This window comes from Papio anubis, chromosome 5, assembly GCF_008728515.1.
Source record: "Papio anubis isolate 15944 chromosome 5, Panubis1.0, whole genome shotgun sequence".
NCBI lineage: Eukaryota > Metazoa > Chordata > Mammalia > Primates > Cercopithecidae > Papio > Papio anubis.
In genome coordinates, this window is record NC_044980.1 from 10,838,740 (window position 1) to 10,865,876 (window position 27,137).

A 27,137-nucleotide genomic window follows, 5' to 3' on the forward strand; every position below is an offset into this window, starting at 1 on the left:
GAAGGAAAGAGGAGAGATTGTAAGGGTAAAGCCATAAAGGAGTATTGAGTCTGAGAAGCTAGTCCAACTACAAATTTATGACTATTTTAGGTAAATTTATTACCTGCCTATTGGTATATGTGGTGTTATTATATGTTTCCTCCTTGGTTCCTGGCTCATATCTCCTCTAGTCCCTCATGTAGTCTTGTGATGGTGTTGGGTGTGTCAGGTCTCAGGAGCAGGCCTCAGAAAGCAATTTCTCTGACCTTCCTTGCCCTCCTTTGACCTGCTCTAAGGCAGGACTCTAATCTTCGCTGCCTCCTTTCTGGTTATGGGTCATAAGACCCTCATTCCACATAAGGTCCTGCCCCCATGCCCTGGGGGAAAAAATGCTGATGTCAAGAAGCCTCCATAAAACCAGAGGACTGGGATCCTAGAGCTTCTGGGGAGCTGACTATGTGGAGGTTACTGGAAGGTGGCACATCGGGAGGACTTGGAAGCTCTGCGCCTCTTCCCCCATAACTCACCCTATGCAAATCTTCATCTGTATCCCTTGTGATATCCTCTGAAATAAACGTGTAAACACATGTGTTTCCCTGAGTTCTCTGAGCTGCTCTAGCAAATTAATGGAATCCAACCCAGGGACTGTGGGACCCCCAGCTGAAGTCTGTTGGTCAGAAGTTCTGAGGCTTGGACTTGCATTTGGTGTCTGGGGGGATGAGACAGTCTTGGGGACTGAACCCTCAACCTGTGGGCTCTGACACTCTCTGAGAGTAGATAGTGTGGTACATCATGTCGGAGTGATAGAGTAGACAGTGTCAGAACTGAATTAAAGGACAGTCAGCTGTGTCTGCTGCTTGGCGTGTATGGGAAAAAATCCACACATTTGGTCACGGAAGTCTTCTGTGTTTGTTGTCGCTGTGTGAGAGCAGAAGAAAAACAGAGTTTGAGAGGGTTTTCCCCAAAACAGTATATTTCCAACTCAAAAGAAAATCTATCAGACATTCCCCTTTGTAAGAAAACCATACAGAAGCCATGATTAATAATTTACCAATAATTAAAGAGATACCTGAATTAACATAAGAAGCTTAGTATTGTGAAATACAGTCAATAACTAATCTACTCCACAAATATTTACCAAGTTCCTACTCTGTGACAGACAGCAGACAAAAACTGGCAAGGCCATTTGCCACAGTTGATTTTGTCTGAGTTTATTTATGAAAGAAAGCAGAAACTCAAATAATATTAGACCCAATCCGTAAATGGATGCGTATGTACAGGTTAAAAACAACATTCTCAGAGTTGCTCCTATCATTCCTGCACAAACAAATGAGATTGCTGTGGTCTGAGTGTTGATGTCTCCCAAATTCATATGCTGAAATACTAATACCCAATGTGATGGTACTAGGAGGAGGGGCCTTTGAGAGGGGAAGAGGTCAAGAGGGTGGAGCCCTCATAAATAGGATGAGTCCATATAAAAGAGGCCTGAGAGAGACTTCTCAACCCTTCCACGATGTGAGGGCACAGCAATAAGACATCATCTATAAACCTGAAAGCAGGCCCTCCCCAGACACCAAATCTGCCAGGCCTTAATCTTGTGTTTCCCAGCTCCAGAACTTCAAGTAAATTTCTTATAAGGAAATTTGCTTATAAGGACCCAATTTATGGTATCTGGTTACTCTGGTCCCCGAGAGAGCCGCCATGACCTTGTATGGCCACCTCTCTACATGTCCATGGGTTCACAGGGGACTCTATGCAAGGTGATATGGTTTGACTATGTCCCCCTACAAATCTCATCTTGAATTGTAGCTCCCATAATCCCCACACGTAGTGAGAGAGACCAGGTGGGAGGTAATTAAACCATGGCGGCAGGTTTGCCCACCACTATCATGTTCTCATGATAGTGAATAAGTCTCATGAGATCTGTAGCTCAAATGAACTAAAAAAGGGACTGAAGTATTTGTTGCATGTATCATCTAGCAATGATCAACAGAGAAAGCAATAGTTAACTGAAGGTGATATTTACCAAGGCATTACAAAACCCTCATCTCAATAAAAGGCTGAGAGTAAATATAAATTATTTTCTTGCCTAAAGCTATTATATTACACATCCCTCCAGGAACCAGGGTTGTGTAAATATTAAAGGGTATTTTCTATTATAGCATATCTAAGCATCCTGTGATTTTCACAGTAACCTCTGCCCTATGTTTTTACCTGTGTCTAGTTAATAATTTAGAGATATGCAAACCTAAAAAGGCCCCATTACAGAATTTTACTTAAAATATATGTTAAGGAAAGCAGTCATCCAAATTTCTTATGAACATTTCATCTAATTTTTGATTTGTTTTAATTTTATGAAGTACTTATAATAATATCACCAATGGGGATTGGAATAGCACTGGAAAAGTAAATCTGTTACAAACAGAATATGTGAAAAGGAATAATAATATCACCAATGGGGACTGGAATAGCACTGGAAAAGTAAATCTGTTATGAACAGAATATGTGAGAAGGTTTGGGGAAATAATATCAACAAGACAAAATCTGAGCAAAGAGTGAGAATCAGATTAAATATGATTTGGCAAAATGCAACCATAGCTAAAAAGTTTAAAGTATTGAAGGTGATGAATACCAACAGGATGAAAGAAAGAGATTTGCATAATTCTGGTGGTGTGTTAGGAAGAACATAATGAAGTGTATTTATGTATTCAACATGCTTTCTCATATGGTTTTCTTATTTGATCAAATCTCTTAATTATGTAGAATGTAAACAAGCAGTTCAGCAAATGTTGTGCCCAGATAAAGAGTGGAACCTATGAATTTCCACCTAGGGAAGGTTTCAGAGACGGTGGAAGACAGCAGAAAATAAGAATGAAGGACAACGCAGCTCTTGTGTGCACAGTCACCTCTGGTCCCCGAGACAGCTGCCATGACCTTCTATTGCCACCTCTCTCCATGTCCATGGGTTCACAGGGGACTCTATGCAAGGTGATATGGTTTGGCAATGTCCCCCCACAAATCTCATCTTGAATGGTAGCTCCCATAATCTAAACATGTAGTGAGAGGGACCAGGTGGGAGGTAATTAAATCACGGAGGCAAGTTTTGCCCATGCTGTTCTCATGATAGTGAGTAAGTCTCACGAGATCTGATGGTTTCAGGAAGGGCAGTTCCCCTGCACATGCTCTCTTGCCTGCCACCATGCAAGACATGTCTTTGCTCCTCATTCACCTTCCGCCATGATTGTGAGGCTCCCCCAGCCATGCAGAACTGTGAGTCCATGAAAACTCTTTTTCTCTATAAATGACTCAGTCTTAGGTATGTCTTTATTAGCAGCATGAGAATGGACTAATACACAAGGAGCACCTCATGCTGAGAAAGGAGGAATCTCACATATTTTAAATTACCATTTTAATTTTTGTTTCCTTTACATTTTATTGGGCCTATGTTAATTCAGGCTCTGAGCCAGTATTATTATCAACATAGTTTTGCCAAAGAACTTGTTTAAGGGCCCAAAGTTATTAAGTTACATAAGTGGGCCCGGAACTCAGGCTTTCTGCCTTTTAATTTCTATTTCAATGTCCTTTGATGTGTCAGCCTATTTCCCGTAACCTGTACTGCCTCCTAAATGCTACTCTACTAACTAATTTTTATAAAATGTAACTCTTTAAAAGCGTAACAGTGACCTGTCATTAAAAAAATATGGGATTTAATAGGCACTGAATCAAGGTTTCTCCTCGGGCACTTGACAAGTGTGACCCACACAGTATGGGGAATAATTAGGCCTGTTTATCTACCTCCTTTCTCCTTACAGCAATAACAGAAAGAAGTGGAAACTTCAAGGCTTACTCCACCATACAGAGCTACCGCTACCTAAGGCAACCTCCATTCCTGAATGCAAATGACTTGGAATAATTGCCATGATTCATAATTTTTTAAATCCAAATTTAATTTAACTATTGGTCCTCACTGTGTCTGGAAAGAAAAGACAATCACCTTCCAATCACAATCTTGTCAGCTCAGGGCACACAGAAGAGAGAGAGGAGATGGCAAAAGACCTGCCCCAGTGAATCCCTGGATGGCCTTAGGGTAAGTATAAAAAGTGTTAAGCCTCTACTTCGCAGTAATATAGCCAACTACTTCAGTCTTAATCACAGCTAATCTACTAAAAATTAGTATTTACTCTGTGCTAAATCCAGGAAATCTGGAAAGGATAGAGAAATAAAAAGCAAAAACCAAGAACAAAGGAAGAGCAACCACCAGGAATTTTGCCATTCCACATAAGTAAAATTACTTTGACTGGGATTTTGGTGATTATTTCTAATATAACTTATTCTATACAACGATTTTTCACATAATAAGGTACTAATGCAAGGTTTTTGAATTTCTTTTGGCTCAGCAACATCTAATGAACAATTTCTTATATCAACAAACATTGCTCTACAGTTTAATTATAATGAATACTTAGTATTCAATAATCTGTATATGTTGAAAGTTATCTACCTGTCTTTTATATGTGATTTTTACCTCATTTTTACATTCAATACATGGGTTCCCAGGAGTAGAATTGGCAAAATAAGGAATCTGTGCATTTTTCGGCCTTTTGTTAGCCAAAGTCCTGCTGCCAGGCTGGTCCAGTCTGCCCGCCCACTGGAAAGGTCATGAGAATGTGACCTCACCACAGCATTAACCACACGATCTTCATTATCCTTTCAGGCTTTTGCTAACCTGATATAGAAAAATACACCCCTTTGACTTTGTTTTTATTTGACTATGAGTACAGTGTACATTTTACACAGATTTATTCATCCTGTACAGCACTTCTTGCTACCCTTGAAGTGGTTACCATGTAAGAAGTCTTCCTACACACAGTAGAATTATAATCTGCAAATACCCAAGCTGCATTTTGGACAGACCTATCTTCCACATGAGCAAAAGAGACAGCAGTGAGGTAAGAACAGCCCTAAATTTTGGGTGGGTTCTTCTAGCAGAACTTGGTACCAGCAAGTCCCATGTCCAGAAAATAATAAAACAACAATCCTAGCAGTTTCAGGGTGCAAGTCACACTGCTCTATGCCCACACATGCATGAGCAGTGTTACGGACAGAACTATATTCCCCAAATTCATATGCTGAAGCCTTAATCCCTATGTGACTGTATTGAAGATGGAGCCTTTAGGGAAGTGATTAAGGTTAAATTAAGGTCACAGAGTGGTGGAGACCTAATATAACATGACTTGATGTGCTTATAAGAAGAGCAAGTAGCATCAGAGGTCTCTCTTCCCCTTTGCATACACATAGACAGAAAGCCATAAGTAGGCACAATGAGAAAGTACTGTCAACCAGCCAGGAAGAGAGGTGACCTCCTAGCACCTTGATCTTGGACTTCTGTTCTCCAGAAATACGAGAAAATAAATTTCTGTTATTTAAACCATTCAGTCTGCAGTATTGTGTTATGGCGGCACAAGCTGACCAACACGAGAAAGGTTCAATTTTCTCAACTTTCTTTCCCTTAATTCCCCTGTGGGCTGGGTGCAGAGTCTTGGGAACTGACAGAAGCAAGGTAAAACATCTCTTGGTATCATCTTCATCTAAAATGAATCACAGGTCTCAGGAGGAGGAATGTGTCCCAACTTTGCTTCAAATCAGCATACCGGGATAAAGCAAAGCTTACAAAGGGATGTACCCCATTGTATGAAATAAGCCTACAGAATAAAACAGTATCTTAAACACATCCATAATACTACCACTTTCATAAATGATGCAATAAGAAATTCAGAAAAATTGGCCTGCATGACAATAACAGCAAAAGCAGGTAGGCCCTGCACGCCGAGCCTTCTTCTCAGTTTGAACTCTTATAACTATAGGTAATAAAATGTTACGACGTCCAAATGAATAGTCTAAACTTTTCTTTCCCAAATAGGAGTCTCTATAAATTTACATGACACTTGGCAACATGCTAGAATCTTAACTGCATTTTGGAAGGCCAAACTCTCTCGCCATCAATGCAGAGACAACATTCAATGTCATATTTTATTGACATCCATCACACACACACAAACACACACGCAAATTCTTACTTCATATTTGAACTTGTTCTTTCTTTTGTCACTTCTGCATCACAACTGATGACTTACACATCAAGACATGGTCATCTTCAACAAAATAAATGATGATGTCTGCATCATACAACCATCCAATTAAGTGACACACCCAGCATTCTTGTGTCACCGTTACTTGTTGGTCTCCTCCTCTCCAATTTGCCAGTAAGTTCCTTTGGCCATTTATGGGTTTTGCTCCTTCTTAGCTGCCCTCCCCTCTCTGTAAGCCACGACCTCTTATCCTTCCAATTCTCCTCTCATTCTGTCACTCTTGGGGTCCTAGGGCCTTCAGGCTCTGAAGTCACATGCTTCAAATTCCAGCATTTCCAAACTCCAAGCATGCTGTGGGAAGCTAGATATTTCCTCAGTTAGACTTGCACTACAGCAGCCCCACCCACACATGACTATCTACATTTTAATTAAAATAACATTAAAAAGTCAACTATTCATATTTCAACTGCTCAATAGCCAGAGATGGCCAGTGGGTACACTATTAACAGTGAAAAGTGGAAGATGTCCATCACTGCAGAAAGTTCTACTGATGGCCCAAGTCTATGCCCAGTAGTAAACTCTCTGATGTAATCTTCTATTCGCAGCTGAATCCAGGCAGGAGAGGTCTTGAGACGTGGTCAGATTACCAGGATAATTGGAAGGGAGAACTGGTGGGACACTTGAAAGATTCTATGTGGATGTGAGCCACAGAGAGAGGAGTCCAGGTGAGTCCAGGGGCTTGGCCTGAGTGACCGGCCATCAGCCAAGATGTGGGTGGAACAGACTTGGGGCAGGGAAAGGCAACCTTGCCTGCAAACTTTCAACCTGAAATCTACCTATGACTCTTCTGTGCTGCTGACATCTGGGCAGCTGAGCTCTCTGGCCAGAAACCACACTCTGATGTCAGTCAGGGAATGTAAAGATTGAGAGCTAATTATGACGAACTCACAGCTAACATCATATGGAATGATCAAAAACTGGAAGCATTCCCTTTGAAAACCAGTACAAGACAAGGATGCCCTCTCTCACCACTTCTATTATAGTGTTGCAAGTTCTGGCCAGGGCAATCAGGCAAGAGAAAGAAATAAAGGGTATTCAATTAGGAAATAAGGAAGTCAAATTGTAACTATTCGTAGATAACATGATTGTATATTTAAAAAACCCCAATGTCTCAGCCCAAAATCTCTTAAGCTGATATGCAACTTCAGCAAAGTCTCAGGATACAAAATCAATGTGCAAAAATCACAAGCATTCCTATACACCAATAGCAGACAAACAGAAAGCAAAATCATGAGTGAACTCCCATTCACAATAGCTACAAAGACAATAAAATACCTAGGAATCCAACTTATAAAGGATGTGAAGGACCTCTTCAAGAAGAACTACAAACCACTGCTTAATCAAATAAAAGAGAACACAAACAAATTGAAGAACATTCCATGCTCATGGATAGGATGAATCAATATCATGAAAATGGTCATATTGCCCAAGGTAATTTATAGGTTCAATGCCATCCCCATCAAGCTACCAATGACTTCTTGACAGAATTGGAAAAAACTACTTTCAAGTTCATATGGAACCAAAAAAGAGCGCACATGGTCAAGACAATCCTTAGCCAAAAGAACAAAGCTAGAGGCATCACACTACCTGACTTCAAACTATACTACAAGGCTACAGTAATCAAAACAGCATGGTATTGGTACCAAAACAGATATACAGACCAATGGAACAGAAAAGAGGCCTCAGAAATAATGCCACACATCTATAACCATCTGATATTTGACAAACCTGAAAAAAACAAGCAATGGGTAAAGGATCCCCTATTTAATAAATGGTGCTGGGAAAACTGGCTAGCCATATGTAGAAAGCTGAAACTGGATCCTTTCCTTACACCTTACACAAAAATTAATTCAAGATAGATTAAAGACTTAAATGTAAGACCTAAAACCATAAAAACCCTAGAAGAAAACCTAGGCAATACCATTCAGGACACAGGCATGGGCAAAGACTTCATGACTAAAACACCAAAAGCAATGGCAACAAAAGCCAAAATAGACAAATGGGATCTAATTAAAATACAGAGCTCATGCACAGCAAAATAAACTATCATCAGAGTGAACAGGCAACCTACAGAATGAGAGAAAATTTTTGCAATCTACCCATCTGACAAAGGCCTAATATCCAGAATCTTCAAAGAATGTGAATGAATTTACCAGAAAAAAACAACTCCATCAAAAAGTGGGCAAAGGATATGAACAGACACTTTTCAAAAAAAGACATTTATGCAGCCAACAGACACATGAAAAAATGCTCATCATCACTGGTCATCAGAGAAATGCAAATCAAAACCACAATGAGATACCATCTTTGGTAACAACAGATGCTGGAGAGGATGTGGAGAAATAGGAATGCTTTTACACTGTTGGTGGAAGTGTAAATCAGTTCAACCATTGTGGAAGACAGTGTGGCGATTCCTCAAGGATCTAGAACTAGAAATACCATTTGACCAAGCAATCCCATTACTGGGTATATACCCAAAGGATTACAAATCATACTACTATAAAGACACATGCACATGTATGTTTATTGCAGCACTATTCACAACAGCAAAGACTTGGAACCAACCCATATGCCCATCAATGATAGGCTGGATTAAGAAAATGTGGCATATATACACCATAGAATACTATGCAGGCATAAAAAAGGATGAGTTCATGTCCTCTGCAGGGACATGGATGAAGCTGGAAACCATCATTCTAAGCAAACTATTACAAGGACAGAAAACCAAACACTGCATGCTATATACACTGAGTAGTATATAGAAACCATCATTCTAAACAAACTATTACAAGGACAGAAAACCAAACACTGCATCCTATATACATTGAGTAGTATATAGGAATACTACTCAGCCATAAAAAGGAATGAAATAATGTCATTTGTAGCAACCTGGATGGAAATGGAGCCAATTATTCTAAGTGAAGTAACTCAGGAATGGAAAACCAAACATCGTATGTTCTCACTCCTAAGTGGGAGCTATGCTATGAGGACACAAAGGCATAAGAAGAATACAACGGACTTTGGGGACTAGGGGAAAAGGGTGGGAGGGGGGTGAGGGATAAAAGAGCACATATTGGGTACAGTGTATACTGCTTCGGTGATGGGTGCACCAAGATTTCAGAAATCACCACTAAAGAACTTATGCATGTAACCAAACACCACCTGTTCCCCCAAAACTATGGAGGAAAAAAAAAAAAAGACTGATGACTTCTAAACATTGCTTGTCAAATCTTGTTTCCCCTCCTGTTCCTTCTCTTCAGGAAGATCCCTTTTTATCTTTTACTTTTGAGTAGCTAGAAACATTTATAACTCTTCTCTCACTTTCTTCTTTTACCTTCAGCCACAGACTTCAACTCCAGAGACTCTGATGTTAACTACCGTGACCTCCTGCGCCCCCTCACACCAAACAAACAAGCAAACCCTGTTACAGCCATACTTAGCCTTCTTTCCTTCTCTCATGTACATCAAAGAAATGTCTTCCATTTCTTCCAGAGAATAACCCCTTCCCTGTTCTTGATCCTATGTTCTAAAACACAAATGTTTGCAAAATAGAATTACTTTTGGATTTACTTCCATCATTAGGCATTACTTTCATAACTTGCCATTACCTTATACCCAAGTGAATAAAGAAATAGGGCATTAGAACATCCCAAGTATTGTTATTTAAATATATATATAAATATGAGCTATTGAATGTTTTTAAAATTTACATATTTTAACATATTTTATTTTTAAAATCTTCCACAAAATAGGTGACATTTTAAAGACTCCTACTACATATAATAGAAGAATAAGCACAAACATATTTTTATGCATATTAGGGTACACAGAATGTGTGGATTAATACAAATTAGCAACAGGAAGAACAGTACTGAGTACCTCATTTGTATAATCACTCTCTTCATCGAAACTGCAATTCTCTATTCGTAACTAGTATGTCGCTACCAAGAGAAATAGGCATCATGTCATTCTCACTCAGATGTGCTCTGCACATGTAAAAATATATTCATCCCCACTTCTCACTTTATAAAGAGAAATCTAAAGTTATCACTTATCATAATATAAACAATATAATAACAGTTGTCAAAATCACAAATAATTAGGGCAGAAATTCAATCTGTCTTGGTCTATGTTCAATTTCCCATAGCTAGCTCAGCTGGTTAATAAATATTTTTTGAGCTAATATATGAACGATTAGAGTAAAATCAATAATAATTGCTTACAAGAGCATGTAACGTAAATACAATGGGCTTTGCATTAGGAGAATTGCTCTATGTGGCATTTGAAATGATACTCCTTTATTTCAACTCAAGATAGCTGCTTTTCAGTAAAAGCAGAAATAGAATTCAGAATCTCAGGACTAGTTTAAGACTTTTGCTTCAGTCAACTATCTGAGAATGATGTACACCTTGTGTAAGAGGCTTCCAAGGTAGAACCATTGATCAAGTAGGCTTCCAGAACCTGATACTTGCAACCAACAGCTTGCAAATAGGATCTGACCAAACATATAGAGAAGACCATGCAAGGATGGGAAGCAGTGCCTTAGAGCCATAGTCAGAACATGCAACCACAAGGGCATCAGCAGACAAAGGCAGGAGGCAGAGGAATGTTCAGTTCCACCCGAGAAGTTGGGGGTGTGGCATCAGGTCTTATTCATGGAGTCGGCCACACAGGTCATTTGCTGCTGTAGTGGAAGATGTGATGGCTGGATGGTGGAGAGCTGGTGGGATCTCAGTGTTGAGCTCATGTGTCAAACACAAGGGGATGATCATTCTGCCTCTGCGTTCAGAGAGGCAGGAGCAGTGGGAGAGTTATCATAGCTTGGTGGGTCAGGAAACCCATTCTGTATCCTTGCATGAGCTATTCATCATTGAGAAGAATGGGATCATCCTGAATATCACCACAGACTTAATGTCCACCTGAGTTATTATTCTTAGTGACATATATTACGTGTGAAGGTAAAAAGGAAGCTTCTGTGGTGACTTCCACAAAGCAAGATGGAATGGTGGTGCTCATACAAGGGAGACGCCTAAGCAGCCAGGCTTCAGCAAACTGTGGTCAGTGAAGATGGGAGCGGGTCTTCCTTTGGCTGTGTTTTGAACATCCCACCGTCCGGTTTCTAAAGCATGATCTCAGCCAACTTCATCTAATCTTAACAGGCATTACACTAACAACTTATCTATCTTAAAAATATTATTGAAAAGGTAGTGCTTTTAAAAACAAGCCAGTGGTTAAGGGTGAATCAATTGCTGCTGCTTCTGAGCTCTGCTCCAGGCAAGCTTGTGACTTGAGAGCCAGAGCCGACACCACAGGTGAAGCAAGGAAGATGCACGTCGACCAAGCAACAGGTCAGGCTCTCAGGGCAGAGCTGACAGATCTCTCAACAGCAATCAGGGTCCCCTCAGACCTGAGGACTGAGGGAAGAGCTAAATAAGGGTAGGAGATGGAGTGATTGACAGTGTAATGGCAGAGGGTTAGAACGGAGAGGAAGGGATCAGAATAAATGTATACAGGGAGACATGAGGAGCAGGAAAGAGGAGCAACTGGGCTGAGATGCAGGGAGCACTGGCATGAGCCTCGAAACACTGCCAGAGAAGGAAAGTGGGGAGAGCAGCCATGCTGTTGGTAGATCCTTGAAGAGAATTTGTGTGTGTGTGTGTGTGTGTGTGTGTGTGTGTTTATTTTTATTATTTGTTTGTTTGTTTGTTTTGAGACAGGGTCTTACTTTGTTGCCCAGGCTGGAGTGCAGTGGCACAATCTCGGCCCACTGCAACTTCCACCTCCCAGGCTCAGGTGATGCTTCCACCTCAGCCTGGGACTACAGGCATGTGCCACCGCATCCAGCTAATTTTTGTGCTTTTAGTAGAGATGGGGTTTCACCATGTTGCCCAGGCGGGTCTCGAACTCCTGAGCTCAGGCGATCCGCCCACTTCAGCCAAAGTACTGGGATTACAGGCATGAGCTGCCATGCCCAGCTATGGATTTTAAGAAATTGGATGATGACCTTGAATTTGTTAATGATCTTGACCTTGAACCTGCTAATTTCAGGAAATAACCAATATATAACGTACTATATTATCATTGTTTTTTAAACCGAATAAACATTGTATTTATGGATTTGCATTTTTTTGGAATTCTGTGTCATATCCCAATAATGGAAGTGTGGCACATACATTGCTGGCAATGTTGTCACCCTTCACATATGTTGGTTCCACCAAGGCATTCTCAGGAGTCTTTTTTAGATGGGCCCTTCATGGGGTGCTATATTATTATATCAACAAATGAAGTGAGCCATTCTCTACAACTGCATGTGGAATCCTGCGGCGAGGCTAGTACCATGAGGCTGAAGGCCACTGGCGTACATACATGAGTTTCCAACGGGTCCACACCTTCTATTTCCTCTCACTGAACACTGTCCAGACCTCTCTTTGGCAAAGCCATGAACACCCAAGATTGGATGTGCAAGTAATGACTCAGATGTCTACCTCTAGCTGAGACCTCACAGTTGATATCCATACCTATACATTTGTAATAAGCCACAACCTATTACAAATGGCCCCATCAGATCCTGAGAAACACACCAAATTCAGCATGAGTCCTAGTCTCCTGCCTGGACACACAAAACCTTTCTAACCTGCCTCTCATGCCTGCAATATGACCTCCTTCAATCAAGTCCATGCATTATTCATTAAAAGAGTCAATCTTACCAACCATCTGATGACATAATGCTTTTTCCCTAAATTTATTTGAGGGGATCTCAGCACCTAAATAGAGGTTTCCAAACTTTCTTTGACAGAAAATGTGTTTTAACTCACAGCCCAATGACACATAAGCATGTATTTTAACTGAAATAAGATTTCATGAAAAAAGAAGCTTTATAACATGTAATACACTATATTTTCTATTTTATTCCATTTTATTTAAAATGCTAGTGTTACCCACTAAATCAATAGACACAAAACAGTTCGGAAACCACTGACACAGAGGATAGAGTTCAATCTGCTTTGCATGACATATGAGGCTGTTCTTGCCCTGGCCCACACATCTCCATTCTTAAGCCTCTCCTCTCACACCTTACACTACACACACCAAGACTCTTGCCGCTCCCAATACTTCTTATTAAACTGTGTTGTGAACACGCGGAGTTCTCTTCCTGCATGTGCCAATTCAGTTTACCACAATTCAGTTTACCATCTTCTCTTTATCATCACCAAGACTTCTGTTGGCTGCAAAACTCCCTTTCTCTTTTCGCTTTCATAGTCCCATGGATGCATTTCTTCCTCTGTGAAGCCTTTTGGACAACTCCAGGCACTATGAATCACTTTACGTCCTCTTTACTGTTACATTTACAGCTTGAACTTTCCTCAAGTATTACATCATCACTAAGAACTGTGATGATCTTATCTCTTCTGGGATTACAAAAATCTTTTTATGTTTTTGAAATCGGGATGCCTCTTCACGTGACTATGGTCCCCTTTTCCTGTAAGTCATTCAGGATAAATTTTCTGTCATTTGCAACTAAAACTGTTACTAAATCAATGATATACTCAATATCTTAGATCTATGGAAATATCATATATTTTACATTTTACGTCTCCTAATTAGTTCATGAATTCTTTGAGCACAGAAATTGGGTCTTATTCATATTTATAACCGCAGTGCCGAGAATAATGCCTAGTAAAGAGTTGGCATCATTAAATGCTTATTGAATAAGTCAAAATGAAAGAACATTTATAATTTATTGTCAGTCCTATTTTAAAATGTCAAAGAATTTTACACTTACAACACTGGCACATAAATGTCCTATAACTCTTTCCAGGTTTACAAACATAAATATTCAATATGTTAAATTAAATATATTAAGTATATATCTATAAAAATAGAAATATTCAAATTAATGACTTCAGTTGATACATAATATTAAAGTAGTCAAACCATATATATTTCTACCAATCACACCTATGTCTACATTTATCATGGAAATATGTCTAGATAAAATTAATAATCATAGTAAGTTCTACGGTTCGTCTCTACTACAAATTAGATAGTGACACATTTCTTGAATCAACAACCATCCTAGTTCCCCCAGACAACACAAATATATTGCAAAGCTGATTGATGGGTTTACTAAGCTACAGGGACACTTATCCTTATGCCAGAAAAATAAAGTCTGGGATTCTAAAATTACAGACCCATCAAACTAACAGAAGATTGAGCAGAAATTGAAATAGGCACCATACTTTAAAATTTGACTCTTCCAGAATAAAAGAAGAAGTTCTAATGTATTTCATAAAAATGAAGCTCAGTGTTGAGTTGACTATTCTTTTGGCTGCAACTTCAAAGAAGCATTCTTAGCACAGCCCCTAATACGGTATTCATCACACACAGTGACTGTCCAGGATACACTGTCACTGCCAAATGTCTCAGGTGCTGGAGTTCTCCTCACACAGCTCCTATAGACTTCGAATCCATCTCATACATTGTATCTGTGCAAGACACTGAACAAAAGCATCTAAGCTTATTAGTGAAACACAACCTGTCTTCCTAAATATTCTCCCTAGTAATATCCTAAACAAATACGTAGTTTTCCAGCTTAGATTCCCCATTTAATCACAGATTTACATCATAAAATCTGGTAAAAAAAAAAATGCTTAAACCAGTCACAACAATTTTACCACTGTGAATTGCCAACTTTGACTGTCACAATCTATTAAACAGAAAGTCCCCAAATGCCAGCTACACAGTGGTTCGCAACATGTTCTTACTTCACAGTACTTGAAAGTGTCCACTCAAATTATGGCAATTTACCCTTCATATTGATTGCAAATATGTATCTGCCACTTCACAATTTCTCAAGATACCGAATCTCAATGACACATCTAGTTTTTCCAGAATTGCTATCAATGGACAGTCAAGGACAAAAATCTTACTCTGCAAACAGATATCTGCACTCAGCCCATATGTTTAACCTATTACAACAGAGACAGTATCAATCAGTATTTTAAAATTAACTATAAAACCAAGTTTCAACTACTCTTATGCAACTTTAGTCACTACCATTGACTTAGCAGTTTTTTAAATAAATTACTGACCTTAAAAGAACAAATAGAAAACAAAGACTGAATACAGCCATAATAATTTTATAGCTGCCAAGATACATTGACATTTTTTACCCACATATAACAAATTTTGAAATTTTAAGTGATATAATCTGCCTATTACAACACATGACTTTAAAAGTAAGCTGTGCTTAGGAGTTAAATCTAAATTATATATATTTAAGAGGTATTACTGTAATTGTAAAGGTTACACGGCAATGAAACTCTCATTTTTTGAATATAATCATTCAATATTATACTTTAGGGCTTCAAACACCCTGGTATGTGATCAATAACTAATTTTAAATGGACAAATAATTAGATATTATGAAAAGGTGATTATCAATTCCCAGCCTTACTTTTGCCAATTTGTTTTCTGTTTTCTTTTCATTTACAATTTGTACAAATCATTACCCTGTTAAGCAAAATTTATAGCATTTCTTTACTGCCAAATTCCCTTTTTCTCCAAATAAGACTCTCAGATACTGTTCCCTTTTTAAATTACCTCCAAATGAAAATATTTTCCCTCTCACCTGCATTTATATCTTATCTGCTTATTATTTGTTACTATCTCTGTTGGGTTGAGTTTGGGAGAATATGATAATTTTTAATTATGTCCACAGGTTCTTTCACACTCCTCTCTTCAGGAAGTAGAGCTTAATTCACCTCCCCTTGAGAGGGGGCTAGACAAATAATATGGTAGATGTGATGGTATATGATTCTGAGACAAATTATGAAAGACACTTGGACTTCCCTATTGATCGCTCTTTCATCATTCACTTTGGGGAAGTCAGCTTCCAGGTAGACAGGATGCTCAAGCAGCCCTATGGAGAAAGAGGTCCACGTAAGGAAAAACTAAAGCCACCTACCAACAACTGGCAAAGGACTGATACCTACAACCAATGGGCCATATCAGTAAGACATTTAGACAGCAGATCTTCCAGTCCCAGGCCTACCTTCAGATGATATAGACCGGGCTCACATCTTGACTGAAACATTAGAGGAAATTCTGACTCAGAAATACCCAGCTAAGTGGCTCCTAGATTCCTGACTCACAGAATCCATGAGGTAAATATTAGTTGTGTTAAGATCCTAAATTCTAGGGCAATGTGTTATGCAGCAACAGATAACTAATATTGAGCATAGTGACAATCTTCAGGTGTTTCTGAGGGTCATTAACTAATGCTGAAGTTTCAGTGATTTTATTATAGCCTTTTGTTGACACCGGCACATAGAATGAGTCAGAAAAAATGCCAGGCCAGAGATTCTGCTCCATCCCCAAATTTTATTCTATATAGTCCCTCAGAGTTTATGACTTATCACAGACTCCTCAGGAGCCATCTCCAAGAAGGGTTCATAGCTAGGAAGAAATCAAGGAAAATAACGTATGAATGACTTAGCACGAGTGGAATCATGATTTCACAATACATTTTACATTTGTCTGTTTAAAGATTTCTAAAGATGTTCAAAGATTTTACTAAATCGTATACATACACATTTAAAAACTAATCATTTCATAATTATTGCTGAAGTTTAGGTTGATATTTTTGGACATGGATATTTTCTCCATGGTTTCCATAAAATACGCATACAATAATAGTCTTAAATATGAATAATGAGGATATACAATGCTTTTATGTCATAAGATGATCTAATCTTACTCATTTACTGCACCTTATTTTTAAAAAATAGACCCTTGTATATTTAGGTTTCAGGTATTTCTCTTAATGACTGCATATCATAATCTATAATTATATAGCTATGATTAGTGCTAAGTTTCCAATGACTAATTTTCTGGCAGGGTTTTTGCAGGATCCTCTGGGCAAGTTATTTTACTTTGTTATTATGCTCATACTGAAGACAGTATTATGGCACTTGACTTTCTTCCTGTTTTTCACCTAGTACCTTCCTGGTCTTGGTGTGAACCAATTGCATAATCTCCCAACTCAAGGTGCAGTGAGTTAATTTTACCTTGATAGATACTAGCACTGCTGACTGATTTTCCATTTTTCTTCTTCATCTAGGACAGCATTCACCTAAAATCAGTCTTGCTGTTATGACTTGTTTTGGTCAACCAATTATAATTGAGTACAAGCATTTAAGATCCCATGTATGATTCTTCACCCTCTGTTTCTTCCTACTTTGAAAAACCTTGTGTGTTGTATTAGGGTGGCAGAGGTGTAAGAGATTGAAGAGCAGCTATGTGGAAGAGGAGGTTTCATCTACCCACAGAGGATATGTTACTTGAGTGATTAAACAGATTGCTTGGATTAAGCCAGGGCAATTTTGGTATTGTTTGTTGCTTTGGCATACCCAGCCCATCCTGACTGATACGCTGTCCAGAGTGCATGATGGGAGATACTTACAAAAGTTTCTGAGTTAAAAGAACGTGATAAGTCTAAATGTCTCTTGAAAAACAAATTTTGTTTTGCCCCCAAAGGGTTCAGCTTTAATTACAGTCCTACTGGAAAAATATTTCTCTGGATCTCAGTTTCCTAACTGGTACAGGTAACACTGGTATAGCTCTATATTCTAGGTTTGAATCAAGATTCAAAAACAGTAATTTTTATTATATTTTAAAAATTACAAAGCTTGTTACTAGACATTAGAACATTAATACAAAATAGATTTTAATTCCTAAATTATCTTTGTTAACATATTTTAAATTATCTTACACACCAAGATGTAATCAATAATAATTGATAAATGAACTATGACTACAAATACTTATACTACATTGTGACGCATGGTTTAAGCAATGCATTTTTTAAAACCAAATGTATTTCTTAACTTCTTGGTATGATAAAATTAAGATTTCATAGACACTCACCTGTCCAGGGTAAAATTTAGTAGACTTTTTTATATCAGAAAATTAAAGAAACACTCCACTAAAGTGTAAACCTGAAATTTCTACTTACAGAAACCATTATTTAAAAGAGATTTATCAGTGAATTTTGTTGATGTGCTCACAATTTAATCAATATTAATCATCTTTTCCACCATTCATTCTGAAATTTCTCAAGTGTAAAGCAGAAGAAAAGACAGCTTGTTTTCAACTTTTATTTTCGGTTCAGGGGTACATAGGCAGGTTTGTAATATAGGTAAATTGAGTGTCATGGGGGTCTGGCGTGCAGATTATTCCATCACCCAGGAAAGAAGCTTAGTAGCCAATAGTAGTTGTTTGATCATCTCCCTTCTCCCACCCTACGCCCTCAAATAGACCCCAGTGTCTGTTGTTCCCTTCTTTGTGTCCACATGTATTCAGTATTTACCTTCCACTTATAAGTGAGAACATGAGGGTTGGCTTTCTGTTCCTGCTTTAGTTCACTTAGAACAATGGCCTCCAGCTCCATTCATGTTGCTTCAATAAACACGATCTTGTGCTTTGTAATGGCTGCATAATATTCTACAGTGTATATCTGCCACACTTTCTTTATCCAGTCTACTGCTAATGGCCATTTAGGTTGATTCCATGTTTTTGCTATGTGAACAGTGTTGTGACAAATACAGTGTAATGATTTACATTCCTTTGGGAATATACCCAATAATGCGATTGCTGGGTTGAATGGCACTTCTGTTTTAACTTCTTTGGGAAATCGCCACACTGCTTACTACAATGGCTGAAGTAATTTTCATCCCAATAAGCAGTGTATAACTTTCCTTTTTCTCCACAGCCTCACCAGCATCTGTTACTATTTGGCTTCTTAATAACAGCCATTCAGACTGGTGTGAGATAGTGTCTCTCTGTGGTTTTGATTTGCATTGTTCTAATGATTCATGATGTTAAGTACTTTTTCATAAATTGTTGGCTGCACACAGTCTTCTTTTGAAAAGTGTCTGTTCATGTCTTTGGGCCACATTTTAATGAGGTTGTTTTTTGCTTGCTACTTTAAGTTCCTTACAGATTCTCTATATTAGACCTTTGTCAGATGCATAAGTTACAAATACTTTCTCCCATTCTGTATGCTGTCTGTTTACTCTGCTGATATTTTCTTTTGCTGTGCAGAAACTCTTTAGTTTAATTAGGTGGTCCCATTCATCAATTTTTGTTTTTGTTGCGATTACTTTTGGTGTCTCCATCATGAAATCTTTCCCAGGGCTTACGACTGGAATACAATTTCCTAGGTTATCATCAGGGTTTTTATAGTTTTATGTTTTCCCTTTGCCTTTAGTCTGTCTTGAGTTGATTTATGTAAGGAAGGGATCCAGTTTCAATCTTCTGCATATGGCTGGCCAGTTAGCCCAGCAGCATTTATTGAATAGGAGGTCTTTTTCTTATTGCTCATTGTCAGTTTTGTTAATTGGATGGTCTGGCTTTATTTCTGGGCTCTCTATTCTGTTCCACTGGTCTATGTGTCTGTTCTCTTTTTCCCACTAACATGCTGTTTTCATTAGCGTAGGCTTATAGTATAGTTTAAAGTCAGGTAGTGCGATGCCTCCAGCTTTGTTCTTTTTACTTAGGATTTCTTGGGCTATTGGGGCTTTTTTTGGTTCTATATGCATTATACAACAGGTATTTCTATTTCTGTGCAGAATGTCATTAGTAGTTTGGAATAGCATTCAATCTATAAGTTGTCTTGGGCAGTATGGCCATTTTAACAATATTTATTCTTCCTATCTATGAGCATGAAAGGTTCTTCCATTTTATCAGTCATCTCAGATTTCTTTCAGCAGTATTTTGAAATTCCCATTGCAGAGATCTTTCACCTCCATGGTTAGCTGCATTCCTAGGTATTTTGTACTATTTGTGGCTATTGTGAATGGGATTGGTTTCTTCATTTGACCCTCAGCTTGGATGTTGTCAATGTATACAAATGCTACTGATTTTTGTGCACTAATTTTTTTTAATTATACTTTAAGTTCTATGGTACATGTGCACAATGTGCAGGTTTGTTACATATGTATACATGTGCCATGTATACATGTGCCATGTACCCATTAACTCGTCATTTACATTAGGTATATCTCCTAATTTACATTCTGAAACTTTGCTAACGTTGCTTATAAGATCTAGGAGCTCTGGGGCAGAGACTATGGGTTTTCTAGGTATAGAATCATATTGTCTGCAAGCAGAGATAGCCTGACTTCCTCTCTTCCTATTTGGATGCCTTTTATTTCTCCTTCCTGATTGCTCTGGCTAGGACTTCCAGAACTGGATCCCTTCCTTACATAAATCAGCTCAAGACATATTAAAGACAAATGGAAAACATAAAACTATAAAAACCCTGATGATAACCTAGGAAATTGTATTCCAGTCGTAGGCCCTGGTAAAGATTTCATGATGGAGATACCAAAAGTAATTGTAACAAAAACAAAAATTGATGAATGGGACCACCTAATTAAACTAAAGAGTTTCTGCACAGCAAAAGAATGGAAGTGGTCAGAGTGGCCATCCTTGTCTTGTTCCAGTTCTCAAGGGGAATGCTTCCAGCTTTTACCTATTCACTATGATATGGCTGTGGGTATGTTATAGATGGCTCTTATTGTTTTGAGGTATGTTCCTTCAGTGCTTAGTTTGTTGAAGGTTCATAACATGAAGGAATGTTTAATTTTATCAAAAGCTTTTCTGTATTTATTGAGATAATTAGGTTTCATGTTTTTAGTTCTATTTATGTGATGAATCACATTTATTGATTTGCAAATGTTGAAACAAACCTGCATCCAGGAATAAAGTCTACTTCATCATGGTGGAATACCTCGTTCGTGTGCTGCTGGATTTGGTTTGTTTGAAATTTGTTGAGGACTTTTGACATCAATGTTCATCAAGGATATTGGCCCAAAGTTTTCTTTTTTTGTTGTGTCCCTACCAGGTTTTGGTATCAGGATGATGCTGTCCTCATAGAATGAGTTAGGGAGGAGTCTGTCCTCCTTAATTTTTTGGAATAGTTTCAGTAGGATTGGTACCAGCTCTTCTTTATACATCTGGTAGAACTCAGATGTGAATCTATCTGGTCCTCGGCCTTTTCTAGTTCATAGTCTTTTTATTACTGGTTCAATTTTGGAGCTCATTATCAGTCTTTTCAGGATTGCAATTTCTTCCTTGTCTCACCTTGGGAGATTGTATGTTTCCAGGAATTTATCAATTTCTTCTAGACTTTCTAGTGCACAAAGGTGTGCATAGAGGTATTTGTAGTAGTCTCCGAGGGATTATTGTATTTCTTGGGGGTGAGTGGTAATGTCCTCTTTGTTATTTCCAATTGTGTTTATTTGGATTCTCCCTCTTTTCTTATTAATCTAGCTAGCGGTATATCAATCTTATTTATTCTTTCAAATAACCAACTCCAAAATATTTTATCCTTTTTACAACAATTGTTTTCTCAGTTCCATTCATTTCAGGTTTGATTTTGGTTATTTCTTATCTTCTGCTACCTTTGGGGTTGATTTCCTCTTGATTTTCTACTTTCTCTAGGTGTGATGGTAGGTTGTGAATTTGAGATCTTTCTAACTTTTTTTTATGAGGGCATATAGTGTTATAAACGTTTCTCTTAACAATGCTTTAGGTAGGTCCCAGAAATTCTGATATGTTTTATCTTTGTTCTCATTACTTTCAAGGAATTTCCTTATTATTCTGTTGTGGCTTTTTCTGGTGAGGGGGCAGGGAGGTGGAGAGTTCTGTAGATGTTTGTCAGATCTATTCGGTCAAGTGTGGAGTTCAGGTCCCATATGACTTCATTATTTTCGGCTCTGATTATCTAATATTGTCAATGGGGTGTTGACATCTTCCTCTATTATTGTGTGGTTATCTGCATCTCTTTGTAAGCCTCTAAGAACTTGTTTTATGAATCTGGGTGCTCCTGTCTTGGGTGCATGTATATTTAGGATAGCTATGTTTTCTTGTTTAGTTGGTCCCTTTACCATTATGTAAAGCCTTTTTTGTGTTTTTCACTTGTTGTTGGTTTAAAGTCTGTTTTGTCTGAAATTAGAATAGCAGCCCTTGCTTTTTTCTGTTTATTTAGTGGATTTTTTTTCCATCCCTTCACTGTGAGCCTGTGGGTTTCATTGCATGTGGGATGGGTATCTTAAAGAGAGTACATCTTGCTTCTTTATACAATTTGCCACTTTGTGCCTTTTAAGTGGGGCATTTAGGCCATTTACATTCAATGTTACTACTGATATGTACAGATTTGATATTATCTTGTTATTAGCTGTTTATTATGTAGACTTGACTGTGTGGTTGCTGTATAGTGTCACTGATTTATGTAGTTGTATGTCTTTTTGTGGTGGCTAGTTGAACATTCTTTCCTTTCCATAATTAGCATTCCCTTCAGGACCTCTTGTAAAACAGGTCTGGTGGTAACAAATTCCCTTAGCATTTGCTTGTCTGAAAAGGATCTCGTTTCTTCTTCATCTACGAAGTTTAGTTTGACTGGATATGAAATTCTCAGTTGCAATTTATTTTCTTTCATAATGCTTAGTATAGGCCCCCAATCTCTTCTGGCTTGTAGAGTTTCTGTTGAAGAGTCCACTGTTAGCCTGATGGGGTTCCCTTTGTGGGTGACCTGCCCCTTCTCTCTAGCTGCTTTTAACATTTATTTCTTTCACTTCGATCCTAGAGAATCTGATGACTATGTATCTTGTCAATGGTCATCTTGTAATACCTTGCAGGCATTTTCGGCATTTCCTGAATTTGAATGTTGGCCTCTCTAGCAAGGTTGGGAAAGTTTTCATGGACGATATCCTCAAATATGTTTTCCAAGTTGTTTGTTTACTCTCCTACTCTTTCAGGAACACCAATGAGTTATACATTTGGTCTCTTTACATAATCCCATATTTCTAGGAGTTTTTGTTCATTTCTCTGTATTCCTTTTTTTTTTTTTTTGGCTGATCGTTTTATTTTGGAGAACTGGTCTTTGAGCTCTGAGATTCTTTCCTCAGCTCGGTTTACTCAGCTGTTAATACTTGCAATTACATTATGAAATTCTTGAAGTGAGTTTTTCAGCTCTACCAGATCAGTTTGGTTCTTTCTTAAAATGGCTATTTCATCTTTCAGCTTCTGTATCATTTTGTTTCATTCCTTATAGTTCCTGGATTGGGTTTCAACTTTCTCCTGAATCTTGATGATCTTTTTTCCTACCCTTTGTTCCTGTTCGGAATTTTATGTCTGTCACTTCAATCATTTTAGCCTGGTGAAGAACCACTGCTGAAGACCTAGTGTGGTCATGTGGAGGCAGCAGACACTCTGGCTTTTTGAGTTATCAGAGTTCTTGTTGTGGTCTTTCTCATCTGGGTAAGCTAATGTTCCTTCAAAAAGACTACTTTTTAATGCTGACATTATGCAAAAATTTTGTGCCCGGATTTAACATAAAATTCAGAAAAGAAAAGCAAAATAATTTTTAACAGTTACAAAGTCTAGGCTGTAGGCACTACAAAATTATTAACAAGTGGCTGAGCCAGGAATATGGACAATTTTTTAAAAATATTATAACTTCTATCTGATCTGAGTGAAAAAAATACAGTACTCAAAAACTGAACACTGGATAAAACAGTTGTTTAGTTGTTATGTGAAAAGTCAATAATCACCTCTAAGTATTTTAAAAACACATTTAAACTGATAAAGGAAATGTAACTCCAATATAAAATTAACAGTATCATTATAAAATGTTGCTTAACACATTGAAAAATTACACAGTATCTGGCTTTTAAATATTCAAACAACTTAAAACAATAAAATGGCCGGGCGTGGTGGCTCACGCCTGTAAGCCCAGCACTTTGGGAGGCCGAGGCAGGCGGATCACGAGGTCAGGAGATCGAGACCATCCTGGCTAACACAGTGAAATCCTGTTTCTACTAAAAATGCAAAAAATTAGCCAGGCGTGGTGGCGGGCACCTGTAGTCCCAGCTACTCGGGAGGCTGAGGCAGGAAAATGGCATGAACCTGGGAGGCAGAGCTTGCAGTGAGCCGAGATCGCTCACTGCACTCCAGCCTGGGCGACTGAGCCAGACTCCATCTCAAAAAAAAAAAAAAAAAAAGACCAATAAAACAACATATAGACAAATTTCTCAGCAGTCCTGTTTTATGGGTATTCTGCTAGTTTTCCCCTATCCATTTACATATATGTGTAAAGGTACACACGTATACATAAATACATCCACATATACACAAATCAGTATACACAGACATACACACACACACACTTAACAGAAATGTGATGGTGCTATATATATTGTCTGTAACTTTTTTTTCTAATCAGTATGTCTTGGAGACTATTTCAGACCATTACTTATGAATTTATCATGTTGTTTAAATCTGTACACAGCTATCTCATTGTATTGCTGTAACATTTTTAGTTCTCTACAAATGTTGTTTTCATTGCACTGCTTTTAGTTGTTATGGGAAAAGTCAATAATCACCTCTAAGTATTTTAAGAATACATTTAAACTGATAAGTTAAAGGAAAGATAACTCCAATACAAGAATTCATAGTACCATTATAAAAAGTTGCTTAACACACTGAAAAATTACACAATATCTGGTTTTCAAATATTCAAATAACTTAAAACAATAAAACAACATACAGACAAATTTCTGAGCAGTCATATTTTATGGGTATTCAGCTAGTTTTCCCCTATCTATTTACACATGTATGTAAAGGTACATACATATACATACATACATGCACATACACACAAATTGATATACACACACACACACACTTAACAAAAATGTGATGATGTTATATATATTGTTCTGTAACTTTTTTTCCAATCAGTATGTCTTTGAGACCATTTCAGACCATTACTTATGAATTTATCATGTTGTTTAAATCTGTATGCAGCTATCCCATTGTATTGATGTATCATTTTTAGTTCTCTCCTCTACAAATGCTTTTTTTCATTTCTTTTTTTATTTTGCTCATATATATATGCTGAAATCAGGATCACTTTATAAGGGTGTATGTGTGTATGTGTGAGTATTATGTTAGAATAAATTCCTAGAAATGAATTTGCTGTGTCTAAGTAAAGACAAACATCTTAAGCTGTGACAGATGCCGCCATCTTGTTCCCAACGCCTCTCCAATGGAGACTTCACCAACAACATAAAGGAATGCCAAATTACATGCACTTTGGCAAACAGAGATATGAGTGGTCATTTAAACTTTTAATAATCTGAATAGTTAAAATGTAATGTGTAATTGTTTTCTTTTGTGTAAAATGACATTTTAAACTGTAGAGTCCGTTAGACAAAAAGCTCATTGTGTTAACAGAAAAACATGAGTCATCTTTCTATGACTTGTCAAGTTAGTGTTGTTATATTTCTCTTATAGCACTTTACCCACTTTACTGCAATTACAGATAAAAATCTTCTGACCCTTACATCCAATGTATAAAGTCATTACTTTTAACTTCATTTCACAAATGGAGAAAGATGGGACTCAAGAAAAATAAATAGCATGTACAGTCTCAGAAGTGTAGTTGGGGCAGATTTTAAACTAAATTTCTGACATCCTGTCATGTCTTATTTTGATTAGACCCCAGAATAGTCAATGTTTGGATGTAATAGCTCTTTTGTATATACATCCTATTACAAAACAATACACATTAGTTTCAAGGAAGTTGTTTTTACAATTTTAGATAAATCCTTCAGCTGTGTCACTAAGATAGTAATTACTTTTGAAATCCTGAAGATAAGATGCCATCTTTTTAATTCCCTATGATACCAGTATCTATTTAAAATTTTTATTTTTAATTGATACATAATAGTTGTATACATTCGTGAGGGAGTACAATATGATGTTCTGATATATATTAACAGTGTGAAATAATTAAATCAGGACAGCTAACACATTTATCACTGCAAATTTTTTTTGATTAAAAAAATTTCACTTCTCCTGTTTTATCAATATTGAAATATGCAACGCAGTTATTTTAGTCACTGTTCTATATAATTGATCAGGAAAGCTCATTCATCCTGTCTAACTGAAACTTTGTGCCTCTTGACCAACATTTCCCCTTTCCCCATCCACTCAGGCCTTAGCATCTGGTAACCATCATATAGTATCTTTTTAATGTGTTGTGAAGTCAGTTATCTTCCAAGAGACTATGCTTATTCAAAACTCCAAAGGCAAATTTCAGAAAAGTTGTAATTTCTCTGTGTTTACAATTATTTTATGTAATCATAGCATATTGTAAATCTTAGATTGAGTAAACAGGTTTGTTTAAATTATCATATTCCCAGTCTAACAATAATAATATTTAACATTTCAAAATTCATTTGTAGTATTCTCTACTGTACTTTTAAAAGTAATTTCCCTGACCAATTAAATTATTCTATGTTTAGGAAAACTCTCCTTATGGCAGCAGGCTTCACACGTTTTATTTTCTTTGTTCTTCCTTTTCAGTACATTTAGAATGTTTCATATCATCAGCAGTTACCACTCTCTAATACATAAATTATTCCTGAATAAAATGTCAAATATTTTAATATTTAATTGTTAGAAAATCAGTCAATTATAAGTGCTCAAAAATAGTAAACAAATTTAAAATAAAACATGAATAACCTGTAGAAAAATAAACTTTGGCTGTATGTCCAAAAACACAATTTCTGTAAATTAGGTAGGAAGCGCTTGCTTCTTTACATAGAAATATTTTAGCATGATGGTCTTTCTGGAGGGATAGGTCCAAGCATGAACCTGATGATCATCTATCTTTTCATGTCGCTGTTTTTTGACAAGCTTTCATCTCCAAAAGATAATTGGGAGGTGAAATGTTAATCAATTAAAGACATTTTTTACAAAGAGCAAAAATGGTTTTATGTTTAACTGTCTATTATGAAAACCTTAATAACCTGCAGGAGCTATTAAAAGCACACTAGCAAATGCTTAAAATCAGAATTTGCTTTGTATAAACATGTCCAAGGATCTTAAGGAAGATGATACATAAAGATAAATCAACATGATGTTTCTTTTTAAAAT

At 37.4% G+C, this 27,137-nt stretch overlaps 1 protein-coding gene across 3 annotated transcripts in view; it reads right to left on the bottom strand.

Annotated features, from left to right (window-relative positions):
- CTNND2 (catenin delta 2) overlaps positions 1-27,137 on the bottom strand; it is a 942,602-nt gene that overhangs the window by 761,321 nt on the left and 154,144 nt on the right. The window lies entirely within an intron of this gene.